Here is an 18,007-nt window from a genome sequence, read left to right as displayed (position 1 = left end):
ACAGCCAGAACATGTCAAATACAGAGGCGAATGCTAGCAGCAAACCATTGTACTGAGAACAGGATCCCTGTTGGAAGAATTAGAGGAAATACTGAAAGAGCTGAAGGGGCTTGCAACCCCATAAGAACAACAATGCCAACCAACCAGAGCTCCCAGGGACTAACCCACTACCCAAAGACTATTCATGGACTGACCCATGGCTCCAGGTGCATATGTAGCATAGGATAGCCTTGTTGGGCACCAATGGAAGGAGAAGCCCTTGGTTCTGCCAAAGTTGGACCCCCCCAGTGTAGGGAAATGTCAGGGGGCAGGAAGGAGGGTTGGTTATAGAAGAAGGGAAGGGGGATAGAATAGAGGGCTTACGCTTGGGAAACCTGGAAAGGGAGTAACATTTGAAATGTTAAATTAAAAAAAGAAAACCAAAACAAGTAAACAAACAAGTAAGATAGTTTGAATTTTAATTCTGGCCCAATATTTTGTGAGTAGCTTAGACAGTTATTGAATCTGTACCATTACAGAAATATTTCCAGTTATCTTATGCATCCAACATAACTATGCCACCCTGAACCAACTCGATCTCATCTGTTTTACATTTAAATAAATCGAGCAAGAGAATTGCAACAGTTATTCAAATATAGAAGTATACAAAACAAAATCTAATGGCTATAAAACCTGGAAAATCACAAGACACAGCATAAAAAACTCATATATTTACTATGGAAAAGAGATACCATGGAAACCTCAGAGATAAAGGGTCTGCCACTATATTTCATGTTAAACATGATGGAATAAACATTTTAGGACAAGGTCATCAATATTTTTAATGCATTAATGTGTATATTTCTGCATTAACATAATATTTCAAGTTTTATTTAATTATTTAAGCATGTGGTTAATGGTTATACTGGAAAGCATTAATAACATTGGCAATATAAAACAGTCACTGAAATTATAGGGGTAAAATGTGGACTAGTTGGCAGAAGACAGTAAGAGGCCTAAAATTTTAGTAGTAAGCATTATAAGGCCCCTGCTAGGTACGAGAAAGACTTTTAAGCACGTTACTTAGTAATTTACATGATTCTGTCTGTCTGTCTGCCTATTTATTGATCACATAGCTATCATCTATTACTTATCTCTTTATCTTTCATCTATTGATCTGTCTGTCTAGCTACAATCCATCTGTCATCTATCTATATATATATTATCTATTCAACTTTCTAAAGATAGCAAAACAAGAGTTAAAAAAATATACCACCACCAGCAGCAGCAGCAGCAGCAGCAGCAGCAGCAGCAGCAGCAGCAGCAGCAAGAACAAGAAGAACAATAAAACCCACCTGTTTTAGGTTGAGAATAGGTATCTAAATCCTGTAAAAAGAATTACATTTCTAGACTCTATATTTTTAAAGAAAAAACTCATTTACTGATTTAGGTTGAGAAGTAATTGAAAAATTCACTGGGAGAACATAGTACACATCTGCTCTTTCAGCATTGACTCACTGAGCACTTCTAATGTGTTTACCACTATTCAGGAATGGGCTTATGTAAGTCGTGGAGAGAGAAGAGTCCAAAGAAAAACAGTAAGATGAACATAGCCAAGACAGGTATTTTGTTCATGTGGGGAATTATGGCTTGATATATTGTATGAAAGAGATATTAAAATTCAGAATTTACATAAATCTATGAAATATAGAATAAACCAAAGCACAGATATTCCACCAATAATCTATTGATGTTTACAGAGAATAAGATTGATACTAAACTACAATGGTCTAGATGGGAAACCTGGTAGACCTGGAGATAACAATGAAGTGACAGTTTGATAATGACAGAATTAGTGATCACTTACATAGTTCTCCACTAGAGCTAAAAACTTTAATTTTATAAACTGACAAAAATTCTATGCAGTTAGAGGATGTAACATGGTGTCTTAAAGTAGTGTATTCAACTCAACTAATTAGTTTACCTCTAATTTTACTGGTTTATCTGTAATCTCCATCACTAGGTAAACATAATCCATATTTTTCTGGCATAATTCTTATCTCAGTCAGAATTCAGGGACATAAATCATGCTCTTTAAATTTGACACACCTTTCTTAAATATCTCAATGTGTTGAGGCTCAGTTTATGTGTAGTAACATTTAATGTACACATCAATACTTTTGGACAAGTTTTCAAAGCCATGAATTTAAAGCCCTGCCAAAAGCATTCCATCATTAATCCTGTCTGATTAATGTTCTGTGAAGATCAGCTTTACCTGGACTAGGAACTCCACACAAAAGAAATAACTCAGAAAAGATTCATTTAAAGGCTCTTTGTAATGTTTTAGATTTGATGACTAACATTTGCTACTTACATTTCATGTACTACTTTATATTTAAGAATAAAATGATTTCACTGGAAAAGGTGAATCCATTTAATGATATTTGATATATTTTGATATTTCCAGGACCTTTTGTATGCTTAGAACCCTTTACATCTGGCATTAGTTTACCCTGGATTCCTTCCTACTTTTTGGTTTGAGCATCATTATTGTAATTATCATTTAACTTCCTTTTCTGAAATCAGACTAGATTGGGTACATACACAATGGTATGGCCATAAATGTAACTTTCTCTTAACTGGTCATTAGCATATTAGTTAGACCTAACATGGAATATTTTTAGTGATTATTTTTATAGACTATAAGATAGAGCTAAAATGTAATAGTATAATTTTGAATGTAATTTTGTATAATAATTTATGCAATTTAAAATAATTCAACAGTACAATTTACTTTTACTTCACAATTCCTTCACATTTGAATGCTTCTCATTAAAGAGTTTGGGAGTGTCACTCTCTACTCAGTAAAGACCTCAGTCTCACCAAGTACCTCAGGCATGGAGACTCCTACCTGCAGTCCCAGGCTATCCTAGGCCACAGTTTGAGACTCTTGTCTAAAAACAAAGAAGCAGCAACAGCAACAAAACTACTACCAAAAAACCCCACATAATTTGGTAGTACAGTATTCTTCAGTGGGGAGAATACGTGGACTGAGTTACAGGAAAGTGTGTGTGTGTGTGTGTGTGTGTGTGTGTGTGTGTGTGTGTGTGTGTGTGTGTGTAAGAGAGAGACACAGAGAGAGCAAATAAATATGACTTTTTTATCTAAAAAGTAAAATATTAAAGAATAGTTTTAAAAAGCCCTTTATATTGTCAGCACATTGTGGACATAAACTATTCTTCATGTTAATGTCAATTATAGCTGGCTATTATCTGGTCCCTACTTTTTGAATTTCCCATAGTATATTATTGATGCACTAGCCAGTAAACAATATTTTGTATTATTTGAATTGTCCATATTTTACCATAATAATACAGATTATTAAAATATTTTTATTTTTATATGTATGTTTGCTTGTGCACATTCTTAAATAGACCAGAACAAGGTGTCACACATCTGGATCTGGCATGATAGGCAGTTTTAAACTTTTTGGTTGTTGGAAACGAGACCTGGATCTTCTGAAAGAACAGAAAATGCTCTTAACTGCTATGCTATTTCTATAGTCTCTTAAAATTACTTTGGAAGAAAATAGAAGCAGAATTTATAATGAGTTAATGTGTTGATTTCATGTGCTGGGAAAAATCAGAAGAGCCAGATGCTCCACCCTGAGAAACATGAAGGTGAAGAGTGAGCTAGGTTAAATGGCAGAAGGTAAGCAATGATAATAATCACAGCATCTGTAAGTGAAACAAAACAAAACAATGACAATAAAAGTAAGAGTCCACTAGCAAAACTTTCAAAGCAAAACCAAATATTGCTTCTCTAGAATAATCAAGACAATTGACACATTGCAGAAACTTGAACAACAAAAGAGGAAAGCAGTTTTAATATCCAGCAAATGAAAGACAGTCATTATACTACTTGCAAGAGAATAGTAATAGTAAAAGAAAACATGAACAACCTCATGCCCATAAATATAAATTATTAATTCAAATGGAGATGATCTTTGAAAGGAATTCAAGAAAATGTTCAAAGAGAAGCATAGAATCTTATAGGTCAATGTGCACCAAATAATTATTTCAATACAAATGAGACTCTGACATAGAGAAGTAAGCCAGATAGACTCACTGGTGACTCTCTCCAAATGTTTAAGACAATACACATCAGTATTTTAATATCTCTTGAAAACCATGGAGTCATTGGGAAAACACCCTAAATCATCCTGTAAGGGCAAGATTACTCTGTTCTAGATGAAGATCAAGGGCGACAAATTTGCTCACTGGTGTTTAGAACATCCATATTAAAAAAAAAAACTTTGAAAAGTAAAAAGCAACAAAACCCTGGAAGAAATGAACAAGATTTAAAACTGCATGTTGCTTAGGGAATATAAATATTCTGAATAGCTGAATACTTAATGAATCAAAGTCAAGGACATTCTGGAAAGACAATGAAATGGAAACTGTCCTGCAGACTCTAAGGAAGAGGGAAGGGTTTTGATGGATTGGGAAATGCTTTGCATGCTACTGTAATGGAAATACATACCTACAGATCAAGACTCAACCAGCTGCACAGCAAAGAGAATGGACCTGATACTGAATTAAAACAGAAGCATTTGGTTGGCTTGAGGACAAAAGAATGTATTATCTTAACAACAGCAACAACAACAACAGCAACAATAACAGCAACAGCAGCAGCAACAGCAGCAGCAGCAACAGCAACAGCAACAATAGCAGCAGCAACAGCAGCAGCAGCAACAGCAGCAGCAGCAAGAATAGCAACAACAAAACAGCAGCAGCTGCTGCTGCAACAACAACAACAGCAGCAGCAACAGCAGCAACAAGTAGCAGTGGCTGCAGCAGCAGCAGCAGCAGCAAGAATAGCAACAACAAAACAGCAGCAGCTGCTGCTGCAACAACAACAGCAGCAGCAGCAGCAGCAGCAGCAGCAGAAGCAGCAGCAAGAACATATGCTGTATTCAAACTTAGCTTTCTAAAAGAGATGGGCAGACAAAGTGACCCTCCCAAAAAAATCATCTAAAGTGGATGTGAGATGATTCCTAAATACAAAATTACAACTGAAATGTTCCCAAACACATAGGAGCAGAAATTTCAGATGGTATTTTAAATACTTTTAGAAAGCTTTTGACCAAAAAAGCATCCAATGGGCATTCAGGATTTAGCAAAAGGGGAGAAAGTAATCTTTATTTAAAATACAGTGAAACTCCATTGGTATTCAAAAAAGAGGAGTCAGTCTGCCTGTTTGACATTTGGTGGTCTGTGCTTGTTAAATGTCAAGTTTTCAGCCTTTGCTTGTCACATTGTATGACTGTGATGTGCAATTTTTAAAATCTATTTAATGAATTCAGGTACTTCCTTAAACAATAGCATTTGCCATACTCATCATAGTCTTTATCTTCATTACTGTAGGTCCCAGAGAGTTGTTTCTTGTAATACTTGTGTCCTAAGTTATTATAAATGCATGCTATATAATAAGACAGGTTTTAAATGATATTCAGTTATTGTGCAGTTGAAAATACTCTTTCAGTAGCAAGGATATTTGGGGGGCTCAAATTCACAGTCTGGCTTTCCAGTTTGGGCTTAAAGAGAATGGCAGCACAAGAGACAAGGCAAAGCACGCTGGTCACCAGTGTGAAGATAGGAAAATATTTCATGCCAGCTTTGATTTTCAAGTGTCAGGGATTTTATGTGTCATATCTCATCTTTCCTAGAATAAGAACCATGGTGCTTTATATTGACACTAAGTCAAAATGTGTCTTCCCTGGAGTTTCTGTCTGCCACTCTTTCATACTTAATTGAAAGTGATATAATGTCAAATCCTTGACTGCTTGTTGTCAACAAAGCAAATAACACAATGTATTGTGGGATCATACTGAATCGAAGAGCAAAGGTTAGTGTTTTGATGGTATCAGACAGTGTTTACAGAGAAGCACTTATTGTCCCCTGATATAGTAAAATATTAACTGTGATTGTGAGCATACAGTGGGGAAATAATGTCTTTATATTTTGTAATTTATTATTTTATTTATTTATCATCCAAATATTGCCTTCCCTCTCTGCTGCCTTACTATAGTTCTTTAACTTATGGGCATGGTAAGCCAACAATGTTAACTAATCTGGACCCTGAGAGCTCTGAGAGTCTAAACCACCAACCAAAGAGAAATTTTTTTTTACAAAAGTTTAAATGTATTTAGCCTTTTCTTCATAGGATATGTGGGGGATTATCAATAACCCCAACTAAACCAAAAAACAACTTATAATGCAAAATAATCATTATAATCAAACATTTACTTGTTTTTCAAATAACACAATGCTTTATTCTTTGAATATTCCCAGGCATGAGTACAATATATATGATCATATACTTTTCCTTCAGCTGCCTTCAACTCCTCCTCAATCCCTGTCTCTCATCTCCCTCCTAAATTCATGCCATTTGTAAGCCAATGAATGAATCCAATTAATGCTGCTCATACAGGAGTGTGCTCATCCAGGAGATGTCCTGGAGGATGGTCAGCCTACCAGAAATCACATCCTAATGAAGCCCAAATCCCCTTCTCTAGCAGCCATCAATTGTCAATAGTGTCTCAGTCATAAAAGGGTCAGGAAGACCTCCAACTTCTATGCCATAATGTTGACTGACTTAACCTTGTGTAGGAACACAGTTTCTTAATATGTCTATAGAAGCTATTTTCATGTATTATATAACATTAACATAGCTAGCTTATTACAGTCAAATACCAGTGAAGGCTAAATTATTAATTTATATATAGGTAGAAGTAGAGATATGTTTTCTCATCATAGCATAACAAGTTAATATGAATTTATTCTAATTTCATGTCCTACAGAAGAAAGATGTGACTAATGGGACAGAAAAAAAGTAAAACTCTAGTGTATGATTAAGAGTCCTTGTGATGCAGGACTTTGTTTATTGCTTTGTCTGTTCCTTCATCTAGAACTGACCATATTCTTCATATGTATCTACAATGATTAAAAAAAAAGCAGACTGGAAAAAAAGAGTCCTTGTGATGAATGACCAAAAGCATTTGATTTGATTTTTATCCCTTCTTTGAAAAATTGGGAGAGAGAGAGAGAGAGAGAGAGAGAGAGAGAGAGAGAGAGAGAGAGAGAGAGAGAGAGAGAGAGAGAAAGGGAGGGAGGTGATCTTTATATCTTTAAGCATTCCCCATGGAATCTGGTTTATAGCTAGTTTAAAATGGTGACATTTCAAGATCACCCAGCTTTGTTTTCCTAGATCTAAGCATTATCCTCTAAATAATAGAATTCCAGTGGGCTGGAACAATCTCCCACTGCTGATGTTTTAGCAAACAGACTTCTCCCTAAAGCACAGTTGGAATTGCTTCTACCTGTCAAGGAAATCCACAGAGATTATGTGGAAAGGTCTGTATTGTCTGTGCCCAGGCAGAAAGGCTTACAATATCATTCTGCTTCTGTTTGGTAACTGAACTTCTACACAGTGAGAGGGAATTAGAATTTGCGTAATAAGTTTGTTAGATATAGTTTAGCACACTATACAAATGGGAATATTCACTCATGTTTTCTGAAAGAGTAAACTAGAGTTAAATGTCAATGCGCCAAGAGTTTGTCTCTAAGAATAAAGATTCCAGAGACCCAGGTAGCCATTTAAAAAAAATTATAGGTGAAATGCTATAAAACTAGACTAGTTTTATATTTTCATTGCTTTCTAACATTTGTTATTTATTGTGTGGCATACTTGGCATTAAGCTTCTATGTGTAATGTAATACTCATTGTATGTAATAATACCATGAATTAGAGGGTAATTAATGCTGAAGAATATTGATTTTAAATAATTTTGTGGCAGAGTCAATCATACTCGTGCTAACAAAAGTAGCATGTTTTATGAGCACACACCGACTTGGTTTCTTTGGAATTGGAGCATGTTTTGTTAAGGAAATGTTTAAAACAGGTACAAAAAAATGATATTTCAGGAATATCAAGATAAATAGGAGAATAGTGTTTAATATAAGAAGGACAGAGTAGACAAAGAATTTTGGTTAGGTAGAAAAAAGTTGGAGTGGGCTGGAGTTCAGGATTCACAGGAGAAAATGCCATGGAACTGCGGACACCAAGGTCAACATGTCCACGGACACTCTACAATCAAATCAGTAGAGTATGAACAGTGTCTTGAAAAAAGACATTTGAAATCAGACCCATGTATGTGGATCTTGTGTCCTCTCCTTATTAATTCTATTACACTTAGAAACCATTATATTTTCTTATCTTTTATAAAATAATAACCTGTTAGGAAGGTTTTCAAAAAAAAAAAAGAAAGAAAGAAAGAAAGAAAGAAGCTTTTTTGAAGGAAGGGGTTTTAATAAGATTTGGAATCATGAATGATATTACTAGTAATGCCCTAGATGGCAAGAAAGGCTTTTACCTCAGTGCTGGTCAACAAAGTGAACACCAGAGATACACTTTGCAGCTCTTTTGTTGCTAGGAAATGTCCAGTAGTGTGGTTTTTGTGCATTTGAAATCCACTGCTCCCATTTGTTTTTCCTGCAGCATCTCCATGTTCTCATTCTTCCTCGATCCTTTCGTTAACTGTTTAAATTTCTGTTAAATCTTAACAGTGAGTGTTTTCCCACTTCTTAGAACGCGCACGGAAAGTAAGAAAGTAAGAAAACCCCCGGAGGCTTCCAGGGCAGATGTGGCTTTTGTAAAACTCAATCCTCTTATACTCTGGAATGCAGTGCTTTATCTTGGAAATGGAAGCCCACCTTTCAAAGTGCACACATGCTTTGTACCACTGGAGGCCATGGGACACCTCCGTAAACAAACTGCAGTATAACAATTAGAACCTCAATTAGAGGCAAAAGTTTATAGTGAGAGCAAGCATAAAGGACTTCTTCAATCATGGTTACAAAGTTAGATGAATGGACACAAAGTGCAATTCTTTGTACTGTTACTTCTGTTTAATGGCATGCGTGTGGAATCTCCTTCATTTAACTGGTAAATAAAAGGCACAAACACAGTTTCAAAAATAAGGAGTGAGGATATTGTTTTTCTTCTGAGATTCCGAGAGATTTTTATAATGTTCTTGTGCAGGAAAATGATAGTTGGAACTATGCTCACTCTGTATGTACTGTTTTATGTAATAAGCCAGAAGCCAGATCATAGTACAGTCACTTGACACAATTCCAATCAAAGAAGAGAAAAAAATTGGATTTTGTGTAAACATTGAATATTTGGGATTTTATTAATCTATTTTTAAAATTTTTAATGGAGTTGGGGAATATGTAACCCCGATGTATTTATGGAGAATTGCAAGAATAAGTATGAGTTGCTTACTGAGTTCTAAGTCTTATAATATTTATCCCAAGGAGAAATGCACAGGTTTTAACCACAAACAGCATAGTGCAGGGACATCTCTATGGACCGTCTTCTAAGTATAACAGAAAACGTATTGAGACAGTTACTGTACCAAGCCATAGCACAAGTGGGTAACTGCGTTTCCAAGGTAGGAAAGAGGAAGTTATTCACAGAAGACTGTGTTTTTGAATATATAATGGACACATAAAGATTAGGATCAAAAACTGACTCTTTTTCTAGAACCAGCTTCCTATCCAAAATGTCAGGCCAGAAATAATAATAACCTGACCCCAAAGCTTTGGAGCCTAGTCTCAGGTGAATGATTCATGCCCCTGCTGTAACTGGGGCCACAGTTGTATACGTGTCTTTCCTGACTTAACTTTCATTATTTCTGTTAACCATGCCCTGCTCTGGCATCACAGATACACTGAAATTCATCCTTTCCTCAGTGTCAACCAAAAGTGTCAACTCATTTTCTCACTCATATACATAATGGTATCTTCCCTTAATGTGGGATACCTCACAGGATCAGAGACAGGCCTTATGGCATGGTACCTTGGCAACATCTAGACCCAAGTGATACAAAAGAGGAGCTAACAGAGGGCACATACTGTAGATAACACAACTATTTTAGAGAAATATGCAAAAAAAAACCTTTGAGAATGAAAATATGATTTTTGACGGTCTTTTCCTAAAAACACTTCTAAAGTTACAATTTTGATATTACAAATTTGATGTTGAATTTTAGTGTTTTTTTCTTTAAAGATTTTTCCTGTGTGGCTATTTTCCACCTCTTTTGTTTAGCTACCAAATTTCCTGACTTAACTTTTTTTCATTATGTTAAATTCCTTATTTGCTTTGGCTATTTGTCTTTGAAGCACTCTGACCATTACTTATTTGTTTTATAAATTTTAGATAATTATCTTTATTCTGGAGACTAGTGACTACATTTCATCTTAGTTTGTATAATTCTATTTTTTTATATCCTCCTATACATCTTTGTAGACAGCTGAGTTTATTGTTCCATTCATTCAGTTTGTGGTTGGGTCTCTTATCAAGTTTTCTTCTCTCTCTGTCTCTCTCTGTCTCTCTGTCTCTCTCTGTCTCTGTCTCTCTGTGTGTGTGTGTGTGTGTGTGTGTGTGTGTGTGTGTGTGTGTGTGTGCATGCGTGCATGTGCACAAAAACTATGGTATATATGTGGAGATCAGCAAACAAACTTATATGCCTTTGCCTTACACTTTTTTATTTTTCCACTCACTCTTTCCCCCACACATGGATAGGACAACTTCACTCTCATTTCTCCCCTCTTCTTTCTCATCCCTCTCATTCTCACTGAAAACGATTTTCTCTCTACAAGACCCATGGCTACTTCCATATCATCTTCTTTGTAATCAATCTAGTTTAATGAAAATTGCTTGACTAAGTGTTATTTCCATCTGTCTGTTTCAAACTTGCTGGCCTGTACACTTCCTGGGTTTTATGGACTGTCTATTCCTTCTCCCTGAAGGGACACTGGGAAGGTCGTCTTCCACGTAGGTTCTTGGACCTGAAGTCAGCTCTTAATTCTTTCACTGCAAGTGCTTTAGTCACTGAACTATCTCCCAGACAGTTATCTTGTCTTCAGCATTACGGGATTAGTCAGATGGCTCAATGAGTGCTTAATGGTGCTGAGGAAACTTGATAACAAGAGTTCAGTTCCTGAATCCTATGTAAGGGTATATATAAGGAGAGAACACAATTCCAACGGTTGGCCTCTAAACTCCATACACATTCCAACACATATACATCACACAAATAAATACATAGTACAATAAGTTATTTATAGCATTGTAATTTTTTTGTGTGTGTTTGGTTAAATTAATTGGAGTTGGCAGAGAATTATTTGTTTGTTTTGTTAGTTCTTCAAAGCATTACATGAAAAAAATTTGAAGTATGCTTGGCTTGAGAGTAATGCCACTCACTGACTGAACTTTGCTAGATATTTTGTGTTTTGTGAGGATTTTGGAGCCTATGTGGGAAACAGAATCTAATCTTCTCCCCATATGGCCTCAGGTAGTTTGTCTGATTTGGAGCTGATTTTTTTCTCTAACATAATGCAGTTTAATTATCCATACTCTTTAATGATAACCAAGCCGAAGTACCTGAGGGACCCCTTTATATCCCTGGAGATCTCTCTGGATGCTCTGATCTCAGCACTTGACAACATGCTGCTTTTTTTCAACAAATGTTTCTCCTTTACCTTCAGTGAATGACTTTTCTCAGACTTATGTTTCTGAACCTTATTGTTCCAATTTTCTCAACTTAAAGGGGATTTCAATTCAATACATTATACAGTGATTCTTATGTCTGTTTAAATAAAGCACCATGAGAACCCACCTAAGAAATACCTGTGCCTTTCTGATAACATACACAAATTATATTCTTCAGGCAAGACTCCAAACTCATGCAATCTTTCTTAACTCATTCTGTTTCTGTGCAATATGTACTTTTTATTTTAATATTCTGGCAGTGTTCATTAATAATTTCCTTACTCAAGAAAAATGTATAAACCTCTCTTTACTATTGATACTTTTCATGAAAAATCTCTCTCAAGAGTACACTCTACAACTGAACCAGGAAGCTACAAGGATTCAACTCCTAGGTGTCTTTTCAAACTTCTAGAATTAGGTACTCTTGACCTTGGAATGAATAACATTAAAAAAATTGATAAAGTGAATCTAAATAGATAGAGTGCCTAGTGATTTTCAACTTAAATAGTTTTCTTCTTTTAAAAATATTTTTTCATTTATAATAGCCCCATAAAGTTTTCAATTATTAGTCTTGAAAACTATTATATAATATACCACAATTCTTTCTTTTTAATTATAAAATCCATTAAATGTTTCCCTATTTAAGAATTACTTCTAAGAATAAATATTGTTAAGCTTTTCCTAACTCTAAAATTCAAGTCTCCATATGATTTTTTTCTGATTCAAGGAAGGTGAGGAGAGAATTAAGCCACACAATACAGATTTTTTCAAATATTTTAGTCAAAAGACTATTGATCCCTCATTAATGAATTATACTCCACTACATATTAAAGCAAAATATAACATACTTATGTGAGTACTATAAACTGTTACTGCTGCCAGAAGAATTGTCAGGTTACCACAACAAATATATTAAAATAACATTTTAGGCTGGGGATTTAGCTCAGTGGTAGAGTGCTTACCTAGGAAGCGCAAGGCCCTGGGTTCGGTCCCCAGCTCTGAAAAAAAAAAAGAACCAAAAAAAATAACATTTTAGAGCCTAGGGCAGCTTAGGAGGCTCAAGTAACTCAAGCATCCATCATGTCTAAATAAAAGACCCAGGTTTGATAGACAACAGCTCTTCAGTATGACATCGGCAAGACTCTCTCGACAGGATGATGGAAAAACATTTATTTGATGTGTTTCCATTGAAAATCCCTAAGCACAGCTTAGACTCAACCATATGTACTACAGAACATGTGGTCTCCAATCTTTCTGCCTAAACAGATCAAAATGCAGATAACCAATGTTATTTTCTTTTGAAGACAATAATAAAGCAAGTGTTCCCTAGAAAGAGAAAAGGAAGACTGAGGGATGATTCCCAGCTTAGATGGGGAAAACATCTTGAGTGACCAAAATATCTATGTATGCCATAACATCTGAATTCCTGAATTCCACTGCTTATTACACTGACTTACACTTGTCATTAATATAGACATTAAATACTGTGTCAAGGTGTACTATCATGAATTAACAATATAACACTATGTAATACACTTATTCAAAAATGATGTTTAAGCAGTGAGGGGAAAAGGTAAAGTAACATATAAAGGAAGACATATCAGAATTACACCAGACTTCTCACCAGAGTCTATGAAAGCCAGAAGATCCTGGACAGATGTCATACAGACCCTAAGAGAACACCAATGCCAGCCCAGGTAACTGTATCCAGTAAAACTCTCAACTAACATAGAAGGAGAAACCGAGATATTCCATGACAAAACCAAATTTACATAATATCATTTTATAAATCCAGCCCTACAAAGGATAATAAACGGTAAAGCTCAACACAAGGAGGCAAGCTACACCCTAGAAAAAGCAAGACAAAGAGAAGACAAACACAAAAACATAATGTCACATCTAAATGCAGATATAGCAGGAAGCAACAATCACTATTCCTTAATATCTCTGAATATCAAAGGACTTAATTCCCCAATAAAAAGACACAGATTAATGAACTGGATACGCAACGAGGACCCAGCATTTTGCTGCCTAAAGGAAACACACCTCAGAGACAAAGACAGACACTACCTCAGAGTAGAAGGGTAGAAAACAACTTTCCAAGCAAATGGTCTGAAGAAGCAAGCTGGAGTAGCCATACTAATATCGGATAAAATCGATTTTTCAACCAAAAGTCGTCAAAAAAGATCAGGAAGGACACTTCATATTCATCAAAGGAAAAACTCACCAAAATGAACTCTCAATCCTAAATATCTATCATCCAAATAAAAAGGCACCTACATACATAAAAGAAACCTTACTAAAGCTCAAAGCACACATTGCACCTCACAAAATAATAGTAGGAGATTTCAACAACCCACTCTTATCAATGGACAGATCATGGAAATTGAAATTAAACAGAGACATAGACAGCCTAAGAGAAGTCATGAACCAAATAGACTTCACAAATATTTCTAGAACATTCCATCCTAAAACAATAGCATATACCCTCTTCTTAACACATCATGGTACTTTCTCCAAAATTGATCATATAATCAGTCATAAAACAAACCTCAACAGATAGAGAAAGATAGAAATAATCTCATGTGTCCTATCAGACCACCATGGGCTAAAGGTGGTCTTCAATAACAATAAGGAAAGAACGCCCACATATACATGGAAGTTGAACAATGCTCTATTCAGTGATAACCTGGTCAAGGAAGAAATAAAGAAATTAAAGACTTCTTAGAATTTAATGAAAATAAAGGTACAACCAAACTTATGGGACACAATGAAGCTGTGCTAAGAGGAACACTTGTAGCTCTGAGTGCCTGCAGAAAGAAATAGGAGAGAGCATATATCAGCAGCTTGACAGTACACCTAAAAGCTCTAGAACAAAAAGAAGCAAATACACCCAGGAGGAGTAGAAGGCAGGAAATAATCAAACTCAGAGCTGAAATCAACCAAGTAGAAACAAAAGGACTATACAAATAATCAACAGAACCAAAAGCTGGTGCTTTGAGAAAATCAACAAGATAGATAAACCCTAAACCAGACTAACAAGAGGACACACAGAGTGTGTCCAACTTAACAAAATCAGGAAAGAAAAGAGCGACATGACAACAAAATCAGAAGAAATTCAAAAAATCATCAGATCCCACTACAAAAGTCTATATTCAAAAAAACTAGAAAATCTGGAGGAAATGGACAATTTCTTAGACAGATACCAGGTACCAAACATAATCAGGAACAGATAAATCATTTAAACAACCCCATAACTCCTAAAGAAATAGAAGCAGTCATTAAAAGTCTCCCAACGAAAAAAGAGCCAAGGCCAGATGGAGCGCTATTGAATTTCTTCTATGGAGCCATAATTACTCTTATTCCTAAGCCATGCAAAGACCCAACAAAGAAAGAGAACTTCAGAAGAATTTCCCTTATGAATATCAACACAAAAACACTCAATAAATTCTTGCAAACCTAATCCAAGAGCACATCAAAACAATCATCCATCATGATCAAGTAGGCTTTATTCCAGGTATGCAGGGATGGTTTAATATACAGAAAACCATCATCGTAATCCACTATATAAACAAACTGAAAGATAAAAACAAAATGATCATTTCATTAGATGCTGAGAAAGCATTTGACAAAATTCAAAACCCCTTCATGATACAACTGGAAAGAATAGGAATTCAAGGCCCATAACTAAACATAGTAAAAGCCATAGACAGCAAACCAGTAGCTAACATTAAACTAAATGGGAGAGAAACTTGAAGCAATCCCACTAAAATCAGGGACTAGACAAGGCTGCGCACTCTCTCCCTACTCATTCAATATAGTTCTTGAAGTTCTAGCCAGAGCAATCAGACAACAAAAGGAGGTCAAGGGGATACAGATCGGAAAGGAAGAAGTCAAAATATCACTATTTGCACATGATATGATAGTATACTTAAGTGATCCCATAAGTTCCACCAGAGAACTACGAACCCTGATAAACACCTTCAACAAAGTAGCTGGGTATAGCATTAACTCAAATAAATCAGTAGCCTTCCTCTACACAAAAGAGAAACAAGCCTAGAAAGAAATTGGAGAAACAACACCCTTCATAATAGTCCCAAATAATATAAAATATCTCGGTGTGAATTTAACCAAGCAAGGAAAAGATCTGTATGATAAGAACTTCAAGCCTCTGAAGAAAGAAATTGAAGAAGACCTCAGAAGATGGAAAGATCTCCCATGCTCATGGATTGGCAGGATTAACATAGTAAATATGGCCATTTTACTAAAAGCGATCTACAGATTCAATGCAATCCCCATCAAAATACCAATCCAATTCTTCAGAGAGTTAGACAGAACAATTTGTAAATTCATCTAGCATAACAAAAAACCCAGGATAGCTAAAACTATCCTCAACAATGAAAGGACTTCCGGGAGAATCACTATCCCTGAACTCAAGCAGTATTACAGAGCAATAGTGATTAAAACAACAACAACAACAACAACAACAACAACAACAAAAACAACAACAACAAAAACTGCATGGTATTGGTACAGAGACAGACAGATAGACCAATGGAATAGAATTGAAGACCCAGAAATGACCCCACACACCTGTGGTCACTTGATTTTTGACAAAGGAGCCAAAATCATGCAATGGAAAAAAGATAGCATTTTCAGCAAATGGTGCTGGTTCAACCGGAGGTCAGCATGTGGAAGAATGCAGATCGATCCATGCTTATCACCCTGTACAAAGCTTAAGTCCAAGTGGATCAAGGACCTCCACATCAAACCAGATACACTCAAACTAATAGAAGAAAAAGTGGGAAAGCATCTCGAACACATGGGCACTGGAGAAAATTTCCTGAACAAAACACCAATGGGTCATGCTCTAAGATCAATAATCAACAAATGGGATCTCATAAAACTGCCATGTTTCTGTAAGGCAAAGTACACTGTTGTTAGGACAAAACGGCAACCAACAGATTGGGCAAAGATCTTTACCAATCCTACAACAGATAGAGGACTTATATCTAAAATATACAAAGACTCAAGAAGTTTGACCGCAGGGAGACAAAACCCTATTAAAAATGGGGTTCAGAGCTAAACAAAGAATTCACAGCTGAGAAATGTCGCATGGCTAAGAAACACCTAACCAAATGTTCAACATCTTTAGTCATAAGGGAAATGCAAATCAAAACAACCCTGAGATTTCACCTCACACCAGTGAGAATGGCTAAGATCAAAAACTCAGGTGACACCAATGCTGGCGCGGATGTGGAGAAAGAGGAACACTCCTCCATTGTTGGTGGGATTGCAGACTGGTTCAACCATTCTGGAAATCAGTCTGGAGGTTCCTCAGAAAATTGGACATTGAACTACCTGAGGACCCAGCTATACCTCTCTTGGGCATATACCCAAAAGATGCCCCAACATATAACAAACACACGTGCTCCACTATGTTCATAGCAGCCTTATTTATAATAGCCAGAAGCTGGAAAGAACCCAGATACCCTTCAACAGAGGAATGGATACAGAAAATGTGGTACATCTACACAATGGAATACTACTCAGCTATCAAAAACAATGAGTTTATGAAATTCATAGGCAAACGGATGGAACTGGAAAATATCATCCTGCGTGAGGTAACACAATCACAGAAAAACATACATGGTATGTACTGATTGATAAGTGGATATTAGCCCAAATGCTCAAATTACCATAGATGCACAGAACACATGAAACTCAAGAAGGATTATAAGTGGATATTAGCCCAAATGCTCAAATTACCATAGATGCACAGAACACATGAAACTCAAGAAGGATGACCAAAATGTGAATGCTTCACTCCTTCTTTAAAAGGGGAACAAGAATACCCTTGGGAGAAAATAGGGAGGCAAAGTTTAGAACCGAGGTACAAGGAACACCCATTCAGGGTCCGCCCCACATGTGGCCCATACATATACAGCCACCAAACTAGATAAGATGGATGAAGCAAAGTAGTGCAAGCTGACAGGAACCAGATGTAGATCTCTCCTGAGAGGCACACCCAGAATACAGCAAATACATAAGCGAATGCCAGCAGCAAACCACTGAACTGAGAACAGGACCCCTGTTATCGGAATCAGAGAAAGGACTGAAAGAGCTTGAAGGGGCTTGAGACCCCATATCATCAACAATGCCAAGCAACCAGAGCTTCCAGTGTCTAAGCCACTACCCAAAGACTATACATGGACTGACCCTGGGCTTCAACTGCATAGGTAGCAATGAATAGCCTAGTAAGGGCACCAGTGGAAGGGGAAGTCCTTGGTCCTGCTAAGACTGAACCCCCAGTGAATGAGATCATTGCGGGAGGGCGGCAATGGAGTGAGGATGGAGAGGGGAACACCTATATACAAGGGGAGTGGGAAGGGTTAGGAAACTGGGAAAGGGA

Source organism: Rattus norvegicus, chromosome 8, assembly GCF_036323735.1.
Source record: "Rattus norvegicus strain BN/NHsdMcwi chromosome 8, GRCr8, whole genome shotgun sequence".
In the NCBI taxonomy this organism is placed as follows: Eukaryota; Metazoa; Chordata; class Mammalia; order Rodentia; family Muridae; genus Rattus; species Rattus norvegicus.
The sequence above is the reverse complement of the archived record's forward strand: the minus strand, read 5'-3'. Positions refer to the sequence as shown.